The sequence below is a fragment of the Sapajus apella genome, unplaced genomic scaffold (genome assembly GCF_009761245.1).
Source record: "Sapajus apella isolate SASKATOON/1434 unplaced genomic scaffold, GSC_monkey_1.0 scaffold26, whole genome shotgun sequence".
Lineage (NCBI taxonomy): Eukaryota > Metazoa > Chordata > Mammalia > Primates > Cebidae > Sapajus > Sapajus apella.
In genome coordinates this window covers 16601150-16614714 of record NW_022436966.1, presented here as the reverse complement: position 1 = coordinate 16614714, position 13565 = coordinate 16601150, and positions in this window count along the sequence as shown.

The following is a 13565-nucleotide window of genomic DNA, read 5'->3' as shown; positions in this document are numbered from 1 at the left end:
AAGACTTAAACATAAGACCTAACACCATAAAAACCCTAGAAGAAAATTTAGGCAAAACTATTCAGAACATAGGTGTAGGCAAGGACTTCATGACCAAAACACCAAAAGCATTGACAACAAAAGCCAAAATAGACAAATGGGACCTAATCAAACTCCACAGCTTCTGCACAGCAAAAGAAACAATCATTAGAGTGAATCGGCAACCAACAGAATGTGAAAAAATTTTTGCAGTTTACCCATCTGACAAAGGGCTGATATCCAGAATTTACAAAGAACTAAAACAGATTTACAAGAAAAAAACTAACAAGCCCATTCAAAAGTGGGCAAAGGATATGAACAGACACTTTACAAAAGAAGACATACATCAGGCCAACAAACATATGAAAAAATGCTCATCATCACTGCTCATCAGAGATGTGCAAATCAAAACAACATTGAGATACCATCTCACGCCAGTTAGGATGGCGATCATTAAAAAATCTGGAGGGGGATGTGGAGAAATAGGAACACTTTTGCACTGTTCTTGGAAGTGTAAATTAGTTCAACCATTGTGGAAGACAGTGTGGCGATTCCTCAAGGACCTAGAAATAGAAATTCCATTTGACCCAGCAATCCCATTACTGGGTTATATCCAAAGAATTACAAATCGTTCTACTATAAGGACACATGCACATGAATGTTCATTGCAACACTGTTTACAATAGCAAAGACCTGGAACCAATCCAAATGCCCATCGACGATAGACTGGATAGGGAAAATGTGGCACATATACACCATGGAATATTATGCAGCCATCAAAAACGATGAGTTTGGGTCCTTTGCAGGGACATAGAGGAACCTGGAAACCATCATTCTCAGCAAACTGACAGACGACCAGAAGATCAAACACCGCATGTTCTCACTCATAGGTGGGTGTTGAACAATGAGAACACATGGACACAGGGAGGGGAGCACTACACACTGGGGTCAGTTGGGGGGAAATAGGGTAGGGATGGTGGAGGGTGGGGAGCTGGGGAGAGATAGCAAGGGGAGAAATGCCAGATGTAGGTGATGGGGAGGAATGCAGCAAATCACACTGCTACGTGTGTACCTAGGCAACAATTTTGCATGTTCTTCACATGTACCCCAAAACCTAAAATGCAATAAAATAAATAAATGGGGAAAAAAAATTTTTATTAGTGTGCACCATACATTTGTGGAGTGTTGATAATAAAATTTCTCAGTATGAGTATTTTCAATGTGGTTCATCTTTAGGATTTACTCATCAGAAATGCACCACCAAATAACATTGACTTATTGAGTCACATAAATTCTGAAGGTTTGAACCCCTTTGTATCTAAATGCGATGGCATCTGTTGAGATGGATAGGATAATTCTCTGGATGGTATTGCTTGGTTACCTAGCAATCAGTCACCTGATATGTTTGGGGAATCAGGCAATGAGCAAAAATTCTGACTAAAGAGAAGCCAGAACATCTTTACAAATGATAAACGCATATACAGTAACAACTGTTTTAGCTTTTGCTTGGGTATATGAAGTATTTGAAACACGTCAAGAGGACCTTTGGATAAGCTGCACTATTTAGAAAGAGGAATCTGGCAAGAGTTACATTAAATTGCTCATATGATGGTTTTGAAAGATAGAGATCATATTCTAGGGAGATGTCTAAGAATCCAAGATGTCTAGTGACTACTAAATAAACTGTAATGACCTTGGTAAATGACATTTTAAAGAAATGTTCTTGGGCATTATTCTCTGTAGAAAATTTCAGCTTACATGAATGATTACCCTTAATTAAGTAAGATAAGGAAATAAATAGTTTTCTACTCAGAGAAGAGTAAAAAACATGATCGTCACAAGGACGGCATTGATAATTTGGTTTAAACATGCCATAGATTTTTTTTTAAAGGAAAGGTTAGAATGAATAAATACTTACTGCTTCAGATGAATTCCCATTATATAGAGTCCTCTTCTAGAAAATTTGTGACTTCTTGGTGTAGTAGTTTTGTGACAGAAATAAGGAAGCCATCTAACATGACATTGCCAAATATACTGCTACTGCATTAGAGTTATAATTATGCTAAAATTCTTAGGCTAGTTTCTGTAACAGTAAGCATGAGCTATAATTCAAACTTTTCTTTAACAATGAATTGCTGATGAATAACTGAATCTAATAATTTAGTGGAATAGTAATTCCCACTGCTCATGATTTTTAAAAATCCTCCTTAGAGTAAGGTAGGGTAAAAATAAATATACAATATAATAATTGGCATATATAATAAATTTCTGTAAAAACCATCTTCAAAATGTATATAAAGTATTATTTTCTAAAACCTCTAATCCAGAATGTTATCTGTCTAAACATATTACAAAAAGTGTTTCAGAGCATAGGTATTTTTATCTCATTAATATTAAACTTAATGGCCAGACATGGTAGCTCATGCCTATAATCTCAGCACTTTGAGAGGCCAAGGTGTATGGATCACCTGAAGGTGGGAGTTCAAGACCAACCTGGCCAACCTGGTGAAACCTCATCTCTTAAAAAAAAAAAAAAAATATATATATATATATATATATATATACACACACACACACACACACACACACACACATATAAATTATTTACATTTAAATTAAGTTTAATGTTTAATCTTTAAACAATGAATATTAGGGTTTTTAAAATTGAGATACTCATATAACAAAGTTTATAATTTTAATAACTTAAAGCATATAACTCAGTGTTTTTAGATTAACAAGTTTGTATAATTATCACCACTAATTTTAGCATATTTTCATTATCCCAAAAACAAGCCATATATTTATTAGCAATCATTCCCATTATTCCCTTCTGCCAAGCTCATGGCAAGCACTAGTTTACATTCCATTTAAATGGATTTGGTTATTCTGAATACTTCAATAAAATAATATATGTAATATTATTTGTTTGATTTCTTTCTCTTAGCATAATATCTTCAAGTTTCACTCAGGTTGTAGTGTATACTAGTTCTTCAATCATTTTTATAGCTGATAGTATTTCACTGTATGTATAAACCAGATCTTGTTCATCCATTCATTGGCTGATAGATATTTGGGTTGTTTTCATGTTTTGATTATTATGAATAATGCTGCTATGTTTACTCACATACAGGATTTTGCTTAGACATATGTTTTCATTTCTCTCAGTTCTTTACCTATACAATTGCTGGATAATATGTTAACCCTATATATAGCTTTTTAAAGAACTGCAAAATTGTTTTCCACAGCAGTCGCACCATTTTGGGTTTCTGCCAGCAATGCATGAGGGTTCCATTTTATCTGCATCACTCTCAACACTTTGTGAATGGCCATCCATATTCTTCAGAGAAATGTTTATTCAGAACTGCTGCTCAGTTTTAAATTGGGTGGTCTTTTTGTTGTTGATTTGTAAGAGTAGCTTGTAGTAAGTTTTGAAAATTGGAAAATGTGACTCCTCCAAGTTTGTTCCTTTTCAAGATTGTTTTGGCTATTCTGTGTTCCTTGGAATTCCATATGAATTTTAAGACTAGCCTGTCTAAATCGGCAAAAGAAAAAGGAAGTTGGAAATTCATAGAGGGTACATTGAACCTGTGAATCAATTTGGGAATTATTGACATCTTGACAATGTTAAGTCTTTCAATTTATAGACATGGAGTATCTCTCCATTTATTTAGGATCTCTTTAAAGTTTTTCAAAAATATTTTGCAGTTTTCAGTGTACACGTGGTAATTCCTTGGTTAAATTCATTTAAATATTTTATTCCTTTTGGTGTCTTAGTAAATAAAATTATTTTCTTGATTGCATTTCTTGATTGCAATTAGTATCACTACTAATTTATAGAAATTCAACTGATTTTTGTGTTAATCTTATATTCTGCAATCTTGCTGAACTTAATACCTACTTCTAATAATTGTTTTGTGAATAATTCAGTTTTTTATTGTGTAAAATTATGTTATCTGTGAATGTAGTTATACTTCTTCCTTTTCAGTCTAGATGTGTTTTCTTTTTCTTGCCTCATTAACTTGACTAGAACTTATAGTACAATGTTAAATTGAATTGTGGAAAGTGAACATCCTTGTTTTATTCCTGAAATTAGAGAGAGAGCTTTCAGCCTTGCACAATTAAGTTTGATGCTAGCTATAAATATTTCATAGAGGCTTTTTATCACACTAAGGAAGTTCTCTTTTCCTATTTTGTTGGGTGTTTGTATCATAAAAATATTAGAATATTGATGCTTTTTCTCCATATATTTGAAAGGACCTTGTCATGTTTGGCCACTTAATTATCTGTGCTATTAATGCTATTATCAGATGTTGATTAGACAAATATTTTCTTAGTTGGCTGGAGCCAAACTGTAATCTCTCATGGGCTCTGTGTTTGTGTTTGGGGCATGCCTTCAACACTAAGCAAAGGAGTTTACAACTGTCTGATCTTTTATTACTGCTTGTGTAGAGCCTTAAGATTAGCCAGAGGTGAGAATGTAGGGCCTTCTTTTGTATTTTCTGAGTATGTGAACAGTCTTGGTCATGAATACAGCTTTCTAGGTTTTCAATAAGATATTGGAGCTCTTCAAAATATTCGTTCCTCAAAATATCTCCTCAGCCATTTCTTCCCAAGTTTTTAAATTACTTTATTCTTTGTCCCAACTGTTATCGATTGGGAACCATGCCTAATGCATTAATTATGTAATTTGACAACAAATCTTTCCTGAGATAGTCACCGAAGCAATGCAAAAATTCTAAGTTAGGTAAGGTAAAGGCAAGCCCTTTGATTCAAGGATCCACAAGACAGGTCAACTGAACAACCACGTTCTTTGTTAATGAGATCTGTTCTGTTCTCTCTGACATTGCTGTTTGTACAAAATTTGGAAAGTGAGCTTTTATCATTAAGGTTATATTTGAGTCAGATGTTGAATAATGGGACCAGAATAATTTAAACCACCACAAAACTCTTTCTTTACCAAGATTCCACTAGGTTTGTCTTAAGTATTCCCTTAGTTGCTCAAGCTTCTGGTTAATTCCTGGAATTCCAAAAATATTGTCTATAACATATATCACCAGTGTTTATTGGTTTCATGGAGAGATAAACTTTTGTCCTTCCTTACTTTGCTGTTTTCATTAGCAACACCCCTTTTAAGATTCTTAATAAGTAATATTGAATATCTACTAATGAGGATTCAAACTGAAACATTAATTTCTTGACTTAGTATATATGTTTATTGTAAAATGAAACAGAAACATATAATCTACATCATATTCTATGCTTTGGTTCCTTTTTACCTCTCACTAATTGGAAGTAGAACTTATGTACTTATCATGTAGTTATAAATTTGTATGTTCTCTGCATATGCTGTTCTTTTAAAAAGTATATTTTAAATGTTCAGAGATATTGAGAATAACCTGGGGTCAAATGGCTAGTAATTGTCCAAAGTGGAATTACTTCTAAATTATAGTTTCCCTAACACCATACATTTGAAAATTATGTGTACATGCTTGGGTGACACATGCTTACTGAAGGAACCATTTCCCTAATTAAGTGGCTTACGGAATTAGTGCAGTGCAATTCTGAAATGTTACCCCAGCCTATCATCTCTGGAGGACACCCATTAAAATAATTCCTTAATGTAACGGTATAAATGGATTCTCCAATATTTTAGGCTTGTCTCTGAGGAAGAACTTGCCTGAAACCTTTGATATTTTATATTCAGAGAGTCTTTTTGATCTTTTCTTGGTTATGCCAATTTTGCATGATATTCCCCAGTCAGTAATAATTCTATCATATTAAAGTCACTCTGCTTTGTTCTTGATGGTCATGAAAGAATATTTGTTTTAGCCAAATTAATTGCCTGTGGAATAAATGCAACTATGGGGTTAGTCTCTCTGAAAGGCTTAAAAGTTAGTTTCCATCTAAATTTCAAGTATCTCTTTAAGGCTTTATTTCCATCTTTGGGGGAAAACAAAAGTCATATTTCTATATAAAATTTATGTGTATCAGGGTTTGGAGATACCAAAATGCATAAGAAGTCCAGACAACCAAAGAGAACAGAATGTGCTTGCTTTAAAAATAAGCTATTGCTATTTGAGTTGTACAGGAAATGAAATACCTCCATCTATTGTACTGAAGAGTGGTCAGTGTTTTGAATCTCTGTGGGAGCAGTAATCAGAAGCATTCTTTTGTAGAAAAGAATGTCTGGATAGATGGTAGGGAAAAATAGGTTTTAAACCAGATCCTTTTGTCTTGGTTGGCTAATCTGTTTTTAACTCTCTACAGGATTATTGTGAGTATCTTTGGGGAATAAGTATCAAAGATATTTTATTTTATTTTATTAAATTTCATTGAAAATGAGTAATGCAGGTTTTGTTTTCCCCAAGAACCTAAAATACAATAAAAAGAAAGAAATTAAAAAAAAAACAAAGATATTTTAAAACCTACAAACTGAACCATAGATATAAGTATTTTTATGACCCATATCACTAATTTTAATAATTCTTGAGAGAGTGTAGCTATGCGTCATATCAGGTAGAGAGGTTGAGAGGAGATTCCCCAGTGGCCCCTTCTCTTGTAGTTTGTCGGCAATCACAGCCTCTTTTCCAGCCCTGTAATTAGAAAGGGAGAGGAAGTCATAATTCTTAGAAAATACTCCTTCTAATTCAGATAATATGTTAGAGGTTCAATGGAGACAAAGTAGACTAATGTATATTATTGTTATAAAAATGTGTATTCATTAGGTTTCTGTTTGTAATAGAAACTGAAATGGAAGCACCGTCGGCCAACCAGGAATGTTTGAGTCCTGTAGCCAAATCTCGAGAAGAACAGTGTTGGAGATGGCACAGGGATGGCTGGACTCTGGGTTTAGATGCCATCAGAATTTCCTCAACATTTGACTCTGATTTTCTCTGCATATTGGCTTCTTTACTTGCTAGGGTATGGCCATCAGCAGGTGTATGGCTGCATGCTAAGAGCTCCACAGCCAAAGAGGAAAATGAGCTGTTCTCTATCAGCTTTATTTAAAAAAAACTCCGAGAAAAGATTCTAACAGGAATATTTTTGTTCTAGACTTACCTCTTGGGACAACTTGGGGGAAAGGTACAGACAACTATTTGCATCTTGGGCTGGTTTCTGAGAGATTGAGTGAAAAGAAAGAGGGAAAATGAAAAGGAAAAAGCTGGTCAAAGGTGAAATTCTGAACTAAGCAGTTGACTTATCCAATGTCTATTATATTAGGTATGATCAATAAATGCAATCAAGAAACTTTTTCTGAAAAATTTTGTTTTGCAAGGACATATGACCTCTATTATCACTATTCAGCTCCTCTGTTGGAACATGAAAATAGCCATAGACAATACTTACATGAATAAGTGTGGCTGTGTTTCAATAAAACTTTATTTACAAAAGAGGCAGCAAGCCAGATTTGGCCCACCAACTGTAAATCACTGATTTCTGATGTAGAGTATCAGTTCCTAACACATTCATAAGGTAATATCTACTTCCTCAAACTTAGGCAAATTCCTAATTCTTTAAAAAGATTTTAATTGTGGCAAAATACCAAACATAAAACTTAACATCCTAACCATTTAAAAGTTTACAATTCAGTAGTGTTAAATCTTTCTACATTTTTGTATAACTGATCTCTAAAACACTTTCATTTTGTAAACCTGATGCTCTATATCCATTAAACAATTCTTTATTTCCTCTTTCTTCCAAGCCCCTCTCATTTCCCCCTTCTTCAGCCTCTGGCAACTACCATTCTATTTTCTGTTTCTATAAATTTGACAACTCTGGATACCTCATTTAAGTAGAATCATACAATATTTGTCTTTTTTGTGACTGTCTTATTTTACTTAATGTCCTCAAGTTTCATCTATATTGTAGCATGTGTCACTATTTTCTTACTTTGTAAAGCTGAATAGTATTACATTGTATGTATATGCCACATTTTATTCATTCATTGATGAACACTTGGGTTGCCTCCACCTTTTAGGTATTCTGAAAAATGCTGCTGTGAACATGGGGTATAAATAAGTTTAAGACCATATTTTCAATTCTTTTGGGAATAAACTGAGAAGTGGAATTGCTGAGTCATATAATAATTCTATCTTAAATTTTTTTGAGGAAGCTCCATATTTGTTTCTGTAGCCATTGCATTGTTTTACATGGCCATGAACAGTGCACCAGAGTTCCAGTTTCTCAACATTCTCACCAACACTTGTTATTTTCTTTTCTTTGATAGTAGCAATCCTGATGGACATGAGTTTTTAAATCATTGTACAAATTAGAAGTGCTTCAGCTTTATCTCCATCCATTTCTCTTCCAGTTAAAAATGCATGTTATACTTTGTTAATGAGGATTATTTTGTAAGTATAACCATCAATCTGTTCTGATTCACATTTAATAATTAACAACTTTAACAATTTGCCTATTATTAGTAACAAATTCCATGCAACCTACCTCTAGGCTTATTGTCTGATGAGAATTATAGATGGTGGCTAAGAATTGCAATACTTTAATTATACAGAGTCTAAAAAGCTAAGCCCTTGAATTAATCCATGTTTGTCTGAAAGTGGTGATTCACATTTTCCATTTACTAAACTGATTTCAAATCTATTACAGCTTGATTGTGTAGATATATTTAATCTATACACAATTTAATCTATATACTGAAATTTATGAATGGAAATAAGACTCAGTAATTTAATAAAATTCTGCATTCTTGTTATGTGTTAGACAATATGATGGGTGTTAGAAATTTAATATTCAAGGCAGATAAGATTCCTGCCCTCAATGGACTTACTGTTGAGTTCTGGAAGTAGACATCAATAAAACAAATTAACTAGGCAGTTACTACAATTTATGATAAATTCTGTAGAGGAAATGCTCATGATGTTGTGAAGGCATGTAATGGGGAACCAAACTAACTGAAATAGGTAGACAGGGAAATCTTTGAAAGTTGGCATGTAAATTCAACCTGAAGTTGAGAGATGTTTAATAAGATGATATTGTTTGTTGATAGACATATATATATGAATCATGGGGAGGATTTAAGACAAGGTAAGAAAACATTCAAATATCCTCAGGCTGGGAAGAGTTTCATTTTAGGCCCATTTGAATGAACCATAAGTAATAAGATAGAAGTAGGAGCCTAGTATGTAGAGTCAGGCAAAAGCTAAATCTTGAAGGCTATGCTATACCACACTTACAAAAAGTGTTTTGGGGGTTCTGTTCAAAATTGTATTTTCAGAATGTCTTTAGGCTTCTGATCAAGATTGCACGTGTTTATATATTCAGTCCTCCAATTCTAAACACATACTAATGACATATAAAATATATCATTAAAAACAGTAGCAACGAACCAAAAACAGTTGGGCTCCAAAACAAGCTTAATATTTCTAAAGACCAAAAATAGAACAGAAAGACAAATGACTAAATCAAGCTGAAGCCATAAGCTTGCTAGTATGTGAAGCAGGGCACTGTTGGTAGGGGCCAGGAACTGGGCCCTGTAGAGTAATGGGGAACACTCGTGGTGAATTCACAGGGAACCACAGGTAGGCTCACTGCATGGGGCCAAGGGCTGTCTTGAGGCTCTCTTGGCTGTCTTCCTGCCTCAATTCTAGAACACAGGCATATAATGCCAAATTATCCTACGAAATCAAGAATGTTTATGTGAATTATCCTCTAGAAAATAGAAGAGGGAAAATGAACAAATTCATTCTAATGAATTATTTCACTATAATATTGACACCAAAATGAGGTAATAAAAGTCCAAGAAAGAAAATGATAGATGAATTTTACTTATGAAATTGATGCAGAAAATCTCCCCCCAATACTAATACATTTAACTAAGTAGTACATTAAAAATACATCATGAGCATGCATAATTATCTTACAAAAGCAAGAATGCTTCAATATTAGAAATGCTGTTATAATAATATGATTAATAGATGAATACAGAAATCCACATGATTATCTCAGTAGAAACACCAAAAGTAGATATAATTAAACAGTGTTTTATACATTAAAAAATGAAAGCTCTTAGTAGATAGCATAGCAAATAAAATATGCTGCTTCTATTGTTTTCTATGTCTACCTCTTACTCTTTCTTAAACCCCTGTCTCCTTATGCAGTTCTCACTATTGAGACTGCAAAAGCTTGGTGAATCAAATGGGGAATATGGATGAAAAAGACTGAAAAAGCCAAATACTCACTTTCCCAGTAACAATGGGCGGGTCAGGCCAATGAGATATAAGGAGAATTCGGATGGCAAGGAAATGACTTTACTCTCTTATAAAAAAAGAGATGGGTGATTCGTTTCTTTGTGCCCTGGCTACACCCTGTTTTCTCCCTATGATCATAATTGTATGTGTATATGATGCTTGGAATATGCCATAAAGGAATGTCAGACATCCTGTTCCAGAGAAGCTCCCACCCCTGGAACCACCAATCTTCAATTTTTTTCTGTATAACATAATTAAATACTTTTATTGCAAATCTAAATGTTAGATATTCTTACTTTTGGTCAAAAGCATTTCTAATTGATAGAGATTGAAATTTCCTCAACCTAAGAAAGGATATCTATTCAAATTCTCCTACAAGTATCATACTTATTGATAATAGGTTAGCAGCTTACCATTTAAACTCAGGAATGAAAATGATGCCATTTATAATTTTTCTATTCAATATAATAGTGCAAGTGCTAGTTTGTCTAGTAAGATAGAGAAATAAAGTTATACAAATTAGGAAGGAAATGAAAAAAGTCTCCGATTTTCCACAATATGATTGCTTTCATAAAAACTGAAAGATATAAATAAACTACCATAAATATATAAACATATATAAATATAAATCATAGATAAATATACTATTTATATATAAGTATATATGCATGAACTAATATTTATATACAAATAAACTAGTAGAACTACTAAGATAATTTTGAAAGTTTACTAGATTTTAGGTAAACTAAAAATTGCATAACTACTATTCATCACTAAAAAGAAACTGATAAATATAATAATATTTCATAATAGTGATGAAGTACTCATGAATAGCTCTAAAATGTATTAAGACTTTTAAGGAAATATTTTCAAAATATTACTGAAGTACATAATACTTGAATAAAAGATGAGCTACATAATGTTTAGGAATTAAAAACTCTTAAGCATCAATTATACATTTTCGATGCAATCTTTATTCAAGACCTAACTGGATTGATTCAGGGTCTTGATAGTTCCTTATGAAACTCATATGATGGTACAAAAGGCCAAGAATAGCTCAGACAATTTTGAGAAAGAAAAATGAGATAGAAGGGCTTTATCACACTTAGCGACTTATTAATTATGATTATATAATATAGAAATTGCTTGAAGTTGGGAAAATAGAAAAATTGGGAAATTTTAAGAAAATCTAAACATCTATGTGTAAACTTAATACATTTTCAGAAATGTCATTAAAACTGTTGGGAAAGAATGAACAAATGCATAAACAGTTCTGGGAAAATTAGTTATCCATATGAAAAACAATTAGAATCCCATTTCATCTTGAATAAATAATTAGGTGGCTGAAAAGCTAAAAATAGACAAACCTTTGGCCTTTTTAGTAGAAATTATGAGAAAATATTTTATAATATTGGGCTAACGAATAATTAAGTTATAAAACAGAATAAATACTAAAAAAAAAAAAGTGGATAAATTAACCTTGTTAAAATTAAATTTTTAGTCTTCAAGAGACACCATTACCAAAAATAAAATCTATGCTACAAGTTGAGAGAGAGATATCTGAAATGTCTTAAAGTATCTAAAATATATCTGACAAGGAATTAGGATCTATAATTAGTAAAGAATTCCTAAAACTGAGGGAGAATATAAGTAATAATTCAACAGATAAGTGAGCCAAGGAGAGGAAGAGGAAACAGAAGGAGAAACCCAATCTATACACACAAATAGTCTCAATCTCACTGATTCTTTGGGGAAATGCAAATAACTGAAATTCCATTCAAAACCATTTGAATTTGAAAAATTAAAAGCCGGTTTGACAATTCAATGAGTTGATATGAATGTGGAACAAAGAAAATTTTCATTTGTCCTAGTAGGAATGTTCACTGATAGCATTGCAGTAGCATTTAGCACAATAGAGCAATGTGAGTTACGGCCATAACCCTCATACTACTGTATTTATACATCCTAGAGAAAGTTCTGATAGCAGAGGATAGCAAGTAAGATGTTCACGGCAACATTGCTTGTCATAGTGAAGACTAAAATTACCTAAATGTTCATTAAAAAGAACAGATAAATGTTATGACCTCACAGGATACTCTAAATGGTTCAAATGAATGAACTAGAGCTATGTTTTCACACCTCAAAAATATAACACTGAGCAGAAAAATCAAGTGTCCTAATGATGGGCAAGTTATGCTATTTATGTAAAGTTTTGTAAACAGGAAGAACTCTTCTGTATAATGTTTCTACATATGCATATGAGTAGTCATAGATTGAAAACGTGTGTGAGAATGATGAATACTGGATTAAGACAATGTTCCCTCTGGGGAAAAATAAAGGAAGAGGATTGGGGAGAAATGCATAGAAACTTCAATGATCTGAAACATTTTATTTCTTAGGCTGAGAGTGTGTTACTTGGAATTTAATAATTTTTTTGAGATTTTATAGCCTACATTGTTTCACAAGGATCTATCATCTTTCCTTCCTTCCCCCCATCGACTTATCTACCCATCTGATGCACATATGTCAAAATATATAGTAGATCTATAAGTACTATGTAATTCTCTGTACTTTGGTAAATATTTCAACATTTAATTTTCTACACAGTGCTTGCTGCTGTGTAGATAATCCTTAGGGGATATATGGTATGTGAGATGCCACCAAGTCTTATTACAGTATTAGATGAATGAAAATAGTGAATCTGAAGAACATTATGAAAGTTGTATGGATGTCTGTGGAAACTGAAAGTAAAAGTTTAGGAAAAGGCTGATACATCATGTTTTTGCCATGAGTCTCTAAGTGGATAATGAAATAAATGACTTCTATTGCCAGAAAATACATGCAGAAAGGCTCGGGCTGATGGTGAGGGCAAGGTGAGCCCATGTCTCTCTGAATTTTAATATTGATAGTTTATACTTCTTGAAACATTCCTTGATGTGTTGTATATCCTATGAAGCGCATTCTGAAACCTTTGTTACAGAGTTCATCAGAAGGCGTTTGTTGCTTGGCTCCTTCTAAAGAGCCCAAGGTAAACTTTCTGTTTATAAAACATGTAGGCTCTTTCAAATGGTCCATTCATAGTGTTGATATAATGAACTGGCCTGCATGAAGTGGTCTAGGAAAGATCATTACTTGATTTTTCCTGTGGCAGCATGGGCTTTGAGCTGTGGAAATGCTGATTAGATTGAAACAAGGCTTGCAGCGAGAATCACCTGTTAGAAAAAAGATGTTGCCTAAAGGTGCCAATGAGAGGTTGTAGAATTAGTGATGTGTACATCAGAGAGGGCTGTAAAGAGGGTGATGGGCAATGCTTTTGTTGTTGGTAAGAATCCAGGAGAA